Below are 15166 nucleotides of genomic sequence, written 5' to 3'. Positions count from 1 at the left end.
GAGACACCGACCGACACAGCCACACGCATGCCGGAATGAACGTGACATTCTCTGCGCGCTTTTGGAGCGTCGGTTGGCGTGCGCTTCACTGACAGAATCGAGGCGCACGCCCTGCCGTCTTTCTCGGATGATTTTACAGAAACTATCCAGTAAAAAAATAAAAAAAATTGACTTTCACATTACGGGCAGCTTCATATATCATCTTCATGGTGAAGTTCCCAATATTTCGATAATGCTCATACTTATTCTGACATTTTCACTGAAGTAAGTTGCTGCACGGAGTTCGAAAAAGTATGAATGAAAAATATGGATTTTGCGTTTGGTGCGTGTTACACCGTATGTTGTTGCGAATGAAATTTAGCTAAGATATTGAATTTGTTTTCAGGCTAGGGAGCAAGTCTCTATATGTCTCCAGTAGCTAGTATACTTCCGACCGCATGAGCTAGCGAATGAAATACTCATAACGTACCTCATATCTCCTAAACTGTTCGAGATATCGATACGACATTTTGGCAAATGATACCACGCAAAGAGGATAGTATTTTGCTATATGGTTAACATGCGGAACTTTGTTATCTACGGCATTATAGCAGAAGCAATGGTTTTTATTTAATCCAGTACAGTAATCTTGTAGGAGTATTCAACAGGTATTCAAAAGAGGATTTGCTAGTATGAAAATAAACACGAAATTTCTTTTCTTATATTACAGCAAACCGACATAGTGAGGTTTGCTGTAAGGTATTGATCGCCGTGGACGGCTATTGGTTATTTAATGAGACCCTCTGTTTCAGGATTCCGTCGCAATAGGCTACTGCAAGGGGAGTATATGCAATTTATGCTGTGTTTTGGGAAAAAAGTAAAATTAAGTCTGCTGAAAAGGAAAACGTAGTTGTTCCTCACAACTGATGAAGCTTCTACAAATGAAAAATGGTTAACAATTCAGACAAATATAGATCGCCAATTCTTTTGCAGTTTTGGTACAGTCCTGTAATTCACCATATTTTTAACAGTGAAATACTGCAATGGAAAGTTACGTAAGGATTTTCTCGTGCACGTGCACTCAGAAGTGTACTAGCCACATAATTCCATTTCCTCAAGATTGGAGACAGGTAGAGACCTCGTCCCAACTCAAGGAAAATTCAGTATCTTAGCTAAATTTCATTCACAGCAAAATATGGTGTAATGCGCACCAAGCGAAAAATCATTGCGACCTATATTTCTCATCGCAAACTTTATCGAATTTCGCGCAGCGTCTTGCTTCATTTAGAATATTAGAGTAAGTATGGCCATTACCGAAATTTTTGGGAACTTCATCATGACGCTGACATATAATGTTAAACGTAATGTGAACCTGAATTTTTTTGGATGAGTAGTTTCTGTAAAATCGTGTGCGAGAAAGAATACAGAGCTAATGGAGCGCACTTGACGTTCTGTCCATAATGGCGCAACTGATTCTTCACTAGCAGGCTAACCAGTGTTCTCTGTGTACACTCACGGGGGTGTATAGCTGCGCTGGACAGCGTATTGAGTCGGCACGCAGACTACAGACTTTGTTTCTGTTCTTACGCATAGCAATAGACAGAGGAGCGACACCGACAAATACCTCACACTCTGCAGTCAAGGCAGCGAATACGCCTAACAGAGCTCGGAGTTCCTGGAGAAGAAAACTGCGGTCGTAGAAATATGGAATCAACACCTCTGCTGTATACCCGAAATCGTTCCTGAACATTTAAGGTGCGTTACACTGAGATTGTATTCGTCCCTTGGCATATGCCTTAATAAATAAAATCAACTCACTCGTTGCAAGTTCCCGTACTTGAACTAAAAGGATTTAAGCCTCTGTAGCTCGCGTACGGCGTATTTCATTCCAGTCAGTGCAGCGCACTGGTTCGGCTGCCGTCGCTCTCGCGTGAGGCGGACTTCGTTGTCTCCCCGGCGGCTCGCAGGGGATGAGCGAGAAGGCGAACGAGGGCGGAACTCGGCACTAAGCGCGTGTCAGCAAGGACCAGTCGCTCGAGTCCTTCTTTCCTCCCCTCCGGCGCCGCCAGAGGAGCAATTGAATAAATATTTCAGAGGTTTTACGCGGTTCCCCCTTGAAAGCTGATAATGGGCCTACAAGGTTTTGTACTCGCTGCGCTGTTCGCAGTCTGTCCCCCGGCGTAATCGGTGGCAGCGGCAGCCGGCTCTGCAGACAATCACACCCGGTTCCGGACGCTTCTCTAGGCTAATACCGTCTGGAAGCCTATTTTTAACATCCAGGTCCTACTTTACCGATTAACTGAAACTAAAACGAAAATGAACTTTAGTGGGTTGGTTGGAAACGTTGCTGAGTGAATGTGTAATGAAGCACGTGGAGCTGAATGAATATTCCAGAAAATATAAAATCTTGTGGATACATCACAAAAGAAAGTCTACAAGGACCGCTCTTGTTCTTTGTATACCTAAACTATTCTGATGCATGGGGTGAACAGCCGTCTGGGACGGTTTGCTAACGATGCTGCAGTGGGCGGCAAAGTGTCGTTTTTTAGTGGCTGTAGGAGGATATAGGATGACTTAGACAGATTTCTATTTGGTGTGATAAATGGGAACTTGTTCTAAATGTAGAAAAATATAAAGTAATGGAGCTGACAAGGGAAAACAACCCTGTAGTTTGTAAGACGTCGTGGTCTCCTGACCTTCATTGCTTACATATTCCGCCCTCACAATCATATTCCGCACATCAAGATGCTTCATTCGAACCCAAATTCGATAAGATGAAGTCAATGTTGTATGAATTCATGTAAACGATATGCAAATAACTAGTAAATCGCAAATGCGCTCAGAGATTGAAATACTCGAGGCTGGCGTACACACACACATTCTAGACACGACGGTCGGATGGACTTTTAGTTCGGGAGACGCACACCGCACGCCGGGGGGTGGTCCCTTCAGAGGACGACTCAACCTATCTACGTCGGCTGGTGACCGCCCATAGAGCACACAGCGTTTGCCCAAGTGAAAGGAAGAACGACCCCGTGCTTAAAAGCAAATTCTGCTACACTGTGTGGGAGCGCCCAGCCTACGCATTCCTTACAACATAGCACGCAGTTTCAGAGATTTTCACAGGGGGACAGCAAACGCCAAACGCTGATGCTACAGATTTCCGGATTGGTCGCCTTAAACGAAACGTCATTCTCCCGCTTTAGAAAAGCAATGATGATTGGCAGACGATATTTCTGACGCCTTGAGCTGAAGGAGTAATGGAAGAGACCAAAAGATATACCCCTTCACGTCTCGTGTGGAGAGGGGCCGTTCTGTTGTCGCTCTTGGAGCGAGAACACGTAACGAGAGCGTGCGCGCTCGTACGTGTACTCAAAGAGTGAGGAACAAGTCTCTCCTTAGTACTGCACTGGGACAGCACCTCTGTCGAGAGCGAATCGTAGTGCAACTCTATATTGAGTCCTTGTGATTAAGCATTGTTCACTGTGTTGGCCGCCACACTTATTGTGCGGTATGAATGGACTGAGTTATAGTTCAACGCCTGCGAGCGAATTTTTGAGTGGCATTGTGGTGGACTAGTTATCTGACCGGTGTACCACGTCAATAGTTAGACTAGGGGCGAATAGGAGTCCTTGACTCATCAAGGCGTAGGGAGTGTTTGATTGGTGAAGGTCAATCCAGATAGAACGAGAGTTACCTTATTTGTCAGCAGCGAGCGGCGCAGACAGCAGTCATCGCAGCTTACGGTATTGTGCACTATAGCTCTTGCGAGCCTGATATTTCCTCCACAACAATACACTTCACTGTATTTCACATGCGACAGCCTTGATCGTACCTAGCAACATTCTGACAGATAATTATACAAGTTGAGTAGGCGCGGCTCTCAGCCATTCTGCCCAGTCAGTAACAATCTTAAACTTTATATAGAAATTTCATTAGCGAATCCTATCCTTAAGAGGTAACTTCACATTCCAAAAAGAACCTGGAAATAACTTGTTCAGTTCATAACTAAAAGTGCCATTGTGATTTCTCAGAATTTTAGCAAAATAAATAATAATTTTCGTTAGTTTCTTGTTTTTCTTACACTAACTAGCACTACCTCAGTACCCAAGTATCCCACTAGTTACGTAGGAAATTTTGCGTCATTTCCTTACAGCGGACTACTCCAGAAGATATTTGTTGCTGAAAGTTTTTCAGGAAATTCTCTTTAGAACTTTAGGTGCGTCTGTCTGACTTCTGTAGCAGTGTGGGGGTGGAAATTGCATCTTGCAAGAGCCACAGGATAAAGGATAAATCTCAGGTTAATCCGTTGCGCAGAATGATAGAATAGCACCCACATGCTCACAAGTTTTCGAATACACTGTTAATGTGTGCTGCTCGACAGTTTCGTCGAATAAATATCTAGGCGTAACGTTGTAAAGCGATATTTAATGGAAAAAGCTCGTCTGATTGGTAGTAGGGAAGGCGAACTGCCGACTTCGGTTTATTAGGAGAATTCTAGGAGCGTGATTTATCTGCAAAAAATACCGCTTATGGAACACTACTATACTAACCAACTGCTACACTCTACGCTATCAACAAACTCCATGGAACAAAGACTACTGAAGCAAATTGCAACTCATGGAGACAACAGACTCAATACCAGTAACTACATTAGTAACTCTTCCTGAAAATTCCGTTCTACTTCAGCATGCCAAGATAACCATACCCACAATACATCGTGGCAATAGCAACAGAAAAAATACACCCAGGAAAATACACAAAATTAAGGAAGATAAAGAACTGTCTCGACAGCTACAAATAAAATAAAATACAATGAATAGTAAGACAAAACTGTTTTTAAGACCCAGCTCCTACGTTACCGCATAACGGATAAAACAAGAATAAACTTGAGTAGCCTGGTTGAAAACTTCAATCTCACAGTGTTTAATAGAAGACTTACACAGTTCACGAAACTGAACGAAAATTAGAAAAATAACAAAATCATATGGAGACAAAAAAGGCCTACAAATCATTGTTCACAGAAAATGTTCAGTTTAAGTACTTTTCATTTTGGGTTGTCAATCCTCTGACTGGTTTGATACTACCGTCCACAAACTCTTCTCAGCTTCTTCTGTAACCACAATATGATAGTGAGATAGTGACTGAGAAGATTCGTCTCTAAGTCATACGCGAGAAGACTGCGGTAGTTCATTTAACTCATCAGGTAAGACCTCGTCCTCGTAACAAATTCTGACAGAAAATCGGTTCTGTTGTTGTTACTGTTGCTTTAATTCCGTAGGGATGCTTGATACAGCTCTTCACGCTGGTCTATCCTGTTCAGGCCTGTTAATCTGTGTGCAAATACAGAAACCTCTATCGATTTTCACTAGTTGTAAGTGGGCTGCTTCTGTGTTGGCAGCGCTGTGTAGCGCTTCGCATTGGATCTCTGACTGCGCTTTCTTTGTAAGAGACTCTGTGGCTGGTCGGACTCGTTGTTGGAAGTTAATCGCCAGTACTGTTGGTCACTTGGGAGTTAGTCACCAGCAGTGATGGAAGTACTGTTGCTCATTTGGAGGTGAACAGGCAGCAGTGATGGATGTTAGATGTGAGAAGTTAGCATTCATAGAGGGTAGAGGTCGGAAGTGTTAGCGAAGGCTAACGATCTGGAAGTATCCCACTTGGAGAGTGAAAATTATTCATGATTGTATACCTTTGTACTGGATGTCTATGAAGATTTATATTGGTGTTTGAACTGGATGTCACATTACTAAGGTAAAAAAAAATACATTATTTGGTTGGAAACTAAATCCTTCCTATGCTAACCACATGCCTATTAGTAGTTAGTGGGTTTAGTAGTTAGAATCTTTTATTTAGTTGGCAGTATTGACGCTCTTTGTATTGCAGTAGTTGGCGCAATGAAGATTTTTGTGAGGGAAGTGCTTATTGAAATGCATAGGTTATTGTTAAGATTTCTTTTTAGTCAGGGCCATTCTTTTGAATTAATTATTTGAAGTCAGGTTGTAATTTTTTTGAGCAGTCAGATTACGTTGCGCTAGAACATTGTGGGTCACTGTTGACATGATAAGAAAAAGTAAAGAGAAAGTAGGTTCAGTATGTTCAGTTTTACTCAGCTGTTTCAGAATAAAATAACGTAAAAGTTTCATCTTCTCAGTCATTCAGCAATACAAGTACAGACGCACACATTTAAATGAAGAAGTTTCACAGTTTACTTGTGGTCAGGCCTTGGTCTCTCTGAGCAGCTTTTGGTCCGATACTCCCGTCAATCATCATTGATACATCAGGATGTGGCCCAGCATACGACCCTTCTTGTACTCAAGTTCTGCCATATATTTTTTTCTCTCCAACTGACTACAGTAAAAAATCCTCAGTTTTCCATCGACATGTCTAGTAATTATTATTCTGTGGCATCACACTTCTTGCCCGAATTGTTATCATCCTCGCTTGCTTCAGTACAATGCTACAGTAGGCCCCTCAAAATTGCCTGATTTAAATCTACTATGATTTCATTACCCGTGTTTTCCTTTTATCGACATTCACCTTGTAACCTGTTTTCAAGTCTGTCCAATCCGTTCAGTTAATCTCCCAAGTTCTGTGGCTTCTCTCAGAGAACTACAGTTCGATCGGCTAACTTTAAACTTCTTTTTTCCTTTTCCATTAACTTTATAATCCTTTGCAAATTTTACCGTAGTGTCTTTTATAGATTGATAGAAATGCATGTAGTCAGGGATTAGTCTGCAACGTTCACTTCGTTCTCACTTCTGTCCTTTTTTCTCGTCCTGCCTCTTCTATACCAAGAGTATTCGTTCAGTGCATCGTGTAGCTAACCTTTCGCACCCTGCACTTTATCAATGAAATCTTTACGATTTCGAGGAGCGTGTTCAAGTCAAAATTATAAAAACTTCTTCTCAGTTTACAAATGCTAGAAACAAGGTCTGATTTTCTTCAGTGTAAGATAAATTTTATATTATTTCCTACAGTCACATCGCAAATGCCACGAAATGTTTACCGACGAATGGAAACACTTGTAGGACCAGACTTCCGGGAAGATTAGTTTGGATTCTGGAGAAATCTAAGAACACCCAAGGTAGTATTGACCATAAGACTTATCTGGAGAAATCTAAGAACACCCAAGGTAGTATTGACCATAAGACTTATCTTATGGTCAATACTACCTTGGGTGTTCTTAGATTTCTCCAGAATCCAAACTAACCTTCCCGGAAGTCTGGTCCTACCAGTCTTTCCATTCGTCGGTAAACATTTCGTGGCATTTGCGATGTGACTGTAGGAAATAATAAAAAATTTCCTACGGTTGCTGTATGCCTCGGCAGATATTATGTTGGCCCTTAACATAATTCTCGGGTGTGTCCACGAGAGTAGCGCTGTTTCAGGAACAGTATCATGAAAAAACAGCAGTGTCACACGTTGTTGAACTGTTTTGTGACTTTCCCGAATGTATCTTCAGTTGCCAATAACCTGAAATACCGTAAGAATATTATACCATAAGAATATTCCATGAAGTCTCTGGATTGTAGCTGGATAGCACTGACTTTTCGCACGATAATTCAGCTAACAATCATTTAGGAGTCCTCAGGTGAGTGCGTTGCATTGGAGATTGTTTTCTAACAGTGGTAACTTTATAGCCTGCCAAAAATTGTGGCGTAGACCGATGCGCAAATGCAACCGCTATATGAGCGACCTCCGTCAACTTTCACGCCCTCTTCAATTATTGCTTCATCTGTAGGGTCATTCATGAAGATAGGCAAATGTATTTATATTTTATTCTACAAGTAAAACTAAGTTAATATAAATATAGGTCTGCAAATGTTTAGTTATGGAGTTACGGCTAATAAAAGATTTTGCCTGAAATTTAACAACTTCGCTAATATGAAGCCATCTCAAAGCTGCACGAGGTTAAAGTGAAGCACGATTTCCGTTTATTTTGTTGTTATTGGTCTGGTGAGTCTAATAAAACACGTCCCAGACGTGTATCTACAATAATTTTCCAGAATATCCGGAGAAGCAAAGTTTATTACACAAATAAATTTGTTTGCTTTCCATTAATAACGTAGTAACGTTTATGTCATTGTTGCCAACCGTTAGTGAGTGCTAACCTTGGAATGAGTTAGTATTCTGTGTTGTTCAGTGAAAGAACATAATAACACCAGTGTAAGTGAAACCGCATAGCAACTGTGGCAGTTTGTAGATTATTTATGAAATAGGGATGCCTTTCAAATTTACGACAGAGCAATACGCCGATATGATTTTTGTTTATGGCAGATGTGATGGTAACGCTACGGCTGCAGTTAACGAATATCGCGTACGTTATCCAGCTTGGAGGATTCCGAATGCACGAACCATTAGTGAAGTATTTCGAATGTTACGGAAGACAGGTTCTCTACCTATCATTCACAATCAGTACGAGTACTCGATACTTGAAGACGATAATGAGAATTTTATGGATGCTGTTCAACGTAGCCCACATACCAGTACACGACGTATCTCTAAACGATTAGGCATTTCACAATGTAAGTACGATACTCTGCATCCTTAAAGTACCATAATCAAAAAGTGAATCATTTACATCCGTGAGATCATGCCCTTTGTTTGGAGTTGTGAAATTGGTTTTACTAATCGGTAGTTACACAAGTACATTTTATTTTCTGATGAGGGACAGTTTACTCGAGTTGGTATAAACAGTTTATATAACGAGCACTTATGGTCTGAAGCAAACCCACATGCAACACTGAAACGCAATTTCCAGCAGCAATTTAGAATAAATGTGTGCTGTGGTACTATCAACACACTTCATTTCCTCAAGACGTCTAACTAGGAAGACATACTTACAATTTCTTCAATAAGAAATGTCCCACTTACTCGAAAATGTTAGACTTGCTACGCTATTGCAAATGTATTTTCAACATGACGGCGCCTCAACATTTCGCCAAACCCATTACTACACATTTAAATGAATATTTTCCCCAGAAAGGTAGTGGTCGTGGCGCTACACGTCTGTGGCCACACAGACCACCCGATTTAACACCAACGGATTTTTGTGTATGGGGATGGAAGGAAGACGTAATATATGGGGATAGACAATACACATGAGGCATTACTTGCTCGCATTGTGAATGAAATAGACAAAATTAAGAACAACTCTGTGAAACTGAAATGAGGAATAAAATCTGTTCATACACGTGCAGCTAAATACACTGAACTCGGTGGAGACATTTTTGAGCATTTATTGTGAACGTATTGTGAAATTGTATGTGTGCTTTACAACTTCCTTAACAATGAGCTTTGTTTTTCCTGGTTTAACATACATTCACGTGTGCTATGGTATTAATAAAAGCAGATTAGCTAACACATTCAGTTAAAGAGTTATTACCATCATTTTTCCAAAAATAAACTCTCTACAACTTATGTTGAAAACGTTCTGCGTCTGTCTGGAATTTAAAAAACAAATTGGGCCGAGTGGTTAATAAATTAAAAATTTTACGAAATTACTTCTTTGCTTCCCTGGATGTATTGGAAAACTGCTGCAGGTACACGTCTGGGACATGTTTTATTAGATTCACGATATCATTAACAACAATTAAATGGAAATCTTGCTTTACTTTAACCTGGTACAATTTTGCGATGGGTTTGTATTAGCGAAGTTGCTAAATTTCAGGCAAAATCTTTTATTAGCTGTAACTCCGTAAGTAAACATTTGCGGACCTATGTCTACATGCACTTATTTCTTTAGTTTTAGTTGTAGAATAACACATAAGAGTATTTGTGTATCTTCGTGAATCACCCTGCATACTGTACAGGCACATGCATAATGGTGATACTGCACGCGCACTTCCTGGCGGAAAGCGGGCTCAAGGAGTTAAAATTTAAGTGTGAAATTAATAAAATTAACCTCGTTGAAGGTGTTGGTAGCCATAAAACGTTTTCTTTCTGAAGATATTAAATCACTGGGCCCAACGCCTTATCCAGTTGCAAGCAACCATCACGATTAATATGTTGCACCAAAAGCATTTCCACTGACTCCTTAATAACTGAATACCAGAAGGATGTCGTCGACGCCAAGATTTCAGAGGCGGAATAATCCATGGAATAGCCTACGGAGATACACTGCTCGACTGTGGTTGATTTACATGGCTGTGATAAGCGAGAGTGGCAATCATGTTCAACGTATCTTTCACGCACTGTGCTGACCAACGTAGGCATTGCAAAGACTGGCATGGTATTCTGTAGATTCCAGCCCTCCGCAGTAACAGATTGTTCTTTGCCAAACCGAAAAGAGCACAAGTGTTTGTAGATGAGTGGAAGATTACTTTGAAATAATGTTTCCTTAAGATTCTACTTAATTACGATGAAATATTGCCGGGCCCTGGACTTGATTCGCTCCTTTTCCTCCTGTTTTTTTTTTTTTTTTGGGTGGTCATGTCCCTACCGCCTTAATACTGTTCAGATCTGATGTGATGAATATACATTGTCTTTGAACACGGACTGCAGATGTTCCAACTCCTTTTCAAAGCTTTCTACATTAAATAAAACATGTTTCCAGTGCACCAACGTTAGAAGGGCGCCCATGGTTTGTAATGGGTGATGGTAGTCAGGTCTGTATGTGTGGGATTACGATAAGTAGAATGCCCCAATAATCCGCCCACTTTCCGATTGACTAAGGCGACCGCTCTTCTCCACTTTCAGCGTAAATTTGATAGTCTCGTGGATTGGATTCAAGTGCTGCAGAAAGCGTGTCAGTTCGTCCTCACCGTGGGGCCACATTACAAAAGTGTCATGTACATATCGCCAGAAGACTTCTGGTTTAAATTCTGCTGCATCCAGTGCCCTCTCCTCAGTCTCCCATAAAAAATTTGCTACACAGAGTGGAGAGGACAACTCATGGCAACACTGTCAACTTGCTCAAAATAATTATTCTTGGATAAAAAGTAGGTTGAGGAAAGGGCATGATGAAATAGCTCTGTTATGTCGGTTTCGAGCCTACTGGTGATGGACGATAATGAATCCTCAGAGGGACTCTAGAGAAGAGTGGAACAACATCGAAGGTAACTAATAAGTTGGGGTCTATGAGTTAAAGTGAGTTTAGTCTATTAATAAGGTCACTAGAGTTGCGAATATGATGCGAGCACTGCCCCCATTTAAGATCTTAAATGCAAGGTGTCCAATTAAGTTACACTTCCGAGAGACGATATTGCTGACATTAGGACGTAATGGAAGATCTTTGTGAAGAGCATGTTACCTTGGTGGAAAAGAGCTGCGAGGACTTAACCTTTTCCCAACTTCTTCCGGAAGGGAAGAAGAACTCAAGAATGTTGACGTTCTACTTTCTACTTTCCCTGTGGGGTCTTCTGGGGGGTTGGTTCACTCAAAAAGCTGTAAGTCCTCTGGTCATAGATCACCCTTGGTAACAGCACATTGGCGTTTCCCTTAACCACTGGAAGGACCACCATGTGAGGATCTCCTCGTATTTTGTGGAGAGCGGCCGTTCCCATTGAGGAAATGTCACTCTTTTCGGTCTTATTTCTTCTGCAACGTCACTGGGAAAGTGTCTGACCTGTCTCTCCAACTGCACTAATAAAATCAAAGTCACAAAGTTTAAGCTTTTCTAAGCCCTGACGGTGTCACGTTGTCCAAAGCAATATCTGTGAAACTGCCCACGGGGCATCCGAAAACGTTCTTGAGGTAAAGCTGCTGAAATAGGGGCAATCTTCGAAGATTGTCTTTCAGTTAGCTCCTCTGGGGCCTAATCCAGTCTGGCCCAGGACACTCCGTCTCCCCAACTCCAGGAGAGAGCTGGGAGATTGGAAGCAGTCCGTATGTGCAGATAAAACATCTGTTTTTCAAATGGCACCCAGTTCACGGCGAGCAGAACGATTCGTCCCCTTCACTAGGGTTAGGTTTGCCTTACGTGTGACGAATTTCGGAGTGGAGGTCTTCAAGAACATAGATACCATGCTTTACAACAACTTCAGTCTCTAACTTGTTATACAAAGGGCGTTCAAAACGTTTTTCTCAGTAGTCTCTAATTTTTTTGTATTTTGCAGGAGGAGAGTGAAATTTTTTGTGGACATACTTGGAACATTTTGCTACAGGTTGGTATGTAAAAGTATTTTCTTTTATTTACAAGTGAGCCGTAATGGATCGTGATGTAGATGTCAGGTTGTGACAACAGTCGGTGACGGAGTTCCTCTTCAAGACTGGCGATGATTCTGCCACATCGATTCACAGGACATTGCTCCCTGTTTATGGGGAGGACACAGTGGATCGGAGCAGTATCCAGCGGTGGTTGCAGAGGTTTAAAGAAGATGATTTCCCTCCACTGGACAATCCACGATGCGGTAGACCATCGACGGCAGTGAGTGATGTGAATAAGGGGAGCATTGACCAAATTATCCAAAATGATAGATGTGTGACGACACGACAGCTTGTTGAAATGACTCGTTTGTCATTGGGTATAGTGGTATTACTGTTACATTCACTAGGGTACAGAAAAATCTGTGCACGTTGGGTGCCTAGATTCTTGACAAGAGAAATGAAAAGATTGGAGAAGAATGTATGTCTCATGAAGACCTTTACTGAAGAGTGGAAACAGTGTTTTGATGGCGTCACTACCCAGGATGAAACATGGTTGTTTTTGTCCGAAACTGAGAGCAAACCCCAGTCCACGGAGTGGCGTCATCTGGGTTCCGCTCAAAAGAAGAAATAAAGACTTTCACGAACATCAGGCCGAAAGGTGATGGCCTCCTTCTTCTGGGATCAGTGTGTTGTCATTTTCATTGACTATTTGGAACCTGACTCCACAATTAACCGCAATCATTACTCTTTGTCATTGGACAAGCTGCGAAGTGCCATCAAGACACACAGACCACGCCTTCAGGGTCAGCACATCAGACTACATCTTGACAATGCCAAAATCCATACAGCCATTATGACGCAGGACAAAATCCGGAAAATGGGTTGGAAAATTGTTCCTTATCCTCCCTGGCTCCATCTGTTTTCTACTCTTTGCTCGTCTGAAGGCACACCTGCACGGTAAAACATTTGATAGCGAGAAAGACCTTATTTCCTGTGTCAAGCGATGGTGTAAAATTCAATCCCTAGAATTTACATCATTTACATAATGGAAAGAACGTTGGGCCAGATGCGTCACAGCTGATAGAGGCTACATTGAGTAGGCTCAATGTATAGCTAAATGTTCCAAGTATGTTCACAAAAAATTTCATTCTCCTCATGAAAAAGTAATAAAAAACATTAGAGACGACTGTGCAAAACATTTTGAACGCCCTTTGTAGATAGTTTTCAGAATAAATTGAAATATGTGGAGTAAATTATTAATTGAAAATCACAGTAACATTATGTAATAAAAAGTAAATAGTTTAGAAGGCGAAACAGACCGAGATGGATCAATGATCAAGACACTGCGTTAGTATTCTGAAGGAGCAAACGAAATCTATGACTGTGTTTAGGATTTCATGAGGAAGGACGCAGCATGTTGTCCTGTTTAGACAGGTATCGAATGAAATAAGGCGTGGCGCTGGGAAGTATGTTGGAAGCCTTGCTGTTCATGTTGTATGTTAAAAACCTAGTACCCAATTGTAATAGTAAACGCAGATGTAGATGAGGCAGATATCTATTGCGTACTGCCTGAAAAATGTGCACATATATTGAATTATATCTTTATGACATTTCTAGGTGTTGCAAAGATTGGCAAATAGCTTCGAATGTTCAGAAATTAGTATCCTATGACTACAATATGTCACAATTGGAAATAACCGACACAAACAAGTACATAGCAGTAACAGTTTGTAGGAATTTGTAATGGGATTACTAAATATGCATAGTAGGTAAGGCAGTCAGTAATCGGTTTAGCGTTAAGGTGGTGGAAAAATGCTGTGAAACTAGAAAAGAAATACTTACAAACACTCATGCGAATATTCTTAAGAAACTGTTCAAGCGTATGCATAGGTTTGACCGAAGATATTGCAGGCATGCAAAGAATGACAGCGCAAATAGTCAGAGACTTGTTTCACTCACGCGAGAGTTCCACTAAAATGATGAAATACTTTGATGCTTGATGGGAGACGCACTATGATAGACGTTATCAAGCGAGAACCTACTTAAGAAATTTCAGGTAACTGTGTTGAAGGACCGAGCACCGTTCGTTCTAATTTCTCCTACGTAGGAACAGCAAAGTCAAGATGAAACTAATATAGCTCACCTACGAGATCCATACGCGACTAAACGTTTATACGAGGTACAATGGGCACTACCTGAGTTTCACAATGGTTTGCTCAGTATTAATCTAAACATAGATGAAACTGCTTTCCCGTCATCCTGAAATCTTGACGATCCTGTAGAGACGGCTACTATGCAACAATTGCCTTCACAATATTTCTATTATCTACTTATTCCTTCATCGTATTCGGTTTGAAGTATCTGCGCAACCGCCCTAAATGGATTTAAGACAAGGGCATAAGAAGTACGTTTGAAAAGAAAGCAGCGCCTATCCGTCTCCACTCTGAGCTTATGTTTCGTATTTAATGACCGAAAGGACGTTAAACTTCAGTCCTGCTTCCTACCTTCGACAGGCTAAGGCCGGGTCGTCCAGTAACTCTTTAACACAGACACAAAACAGTTCCCTGCTGACATGTAGGGACCATGGATTCATGAGGTTGCCTCCATACCCGTACACGCCCATCCGCTCGATACAGTTTGAATCGAGACTCGTTCGACCAGGCAACATGTTCCCACTCATCAGCAGCCCAGTGTCGGTGTTGACGGGCCAGCAGAGGCGTAAAGCTTTGTGTCGCACAGATATCAAGGGTACAAGAGGCGGCTTTCGGCTACGAAAGCCCGTTTCGATGATGTATCGTTGAATGTTTCGCACACAGATATTTATTGATAGCCCAGCGTTGAAATCTGAAGCAATTTGCGGAAGGGTTGCACTTCTGTAACGTTCAACGGTTCTCTTCAGTCGTCGTTGGTCCCGTTCTTGCAGGATCTTTTTCCGGTCGTAGCGATGTCGTAGATTTGACGTTTACCGGATTCCTGGTATTCATGGGACACTCATGAAATGGTCGTACGGGAAAATCCTCACTTCAGCGCTACGTCGAATATGCTGCGTCCCATCGCTTGTGCGCCGACTGTAACACCACGTTCAACTGTACCAGAC

This window comes from Schistocerca cancellata, chromosome 5, assembly GCF_023864275.1.
Source record: "Schistocerca cancellata isolate TAMUIC-IGC-003103 chromosome 5, iqSchCanc2.1, whole genome shotgun sequence".
NCBI classification, from domain to species: Eukaryota; Metazoa; Arthropoda; class Insecta; order Orthoptera; family Acrididae; genus Schistocerca; species Schistocerca cancellata.
Note: the sequence above shows the minus strand (reverse complement) of the source record.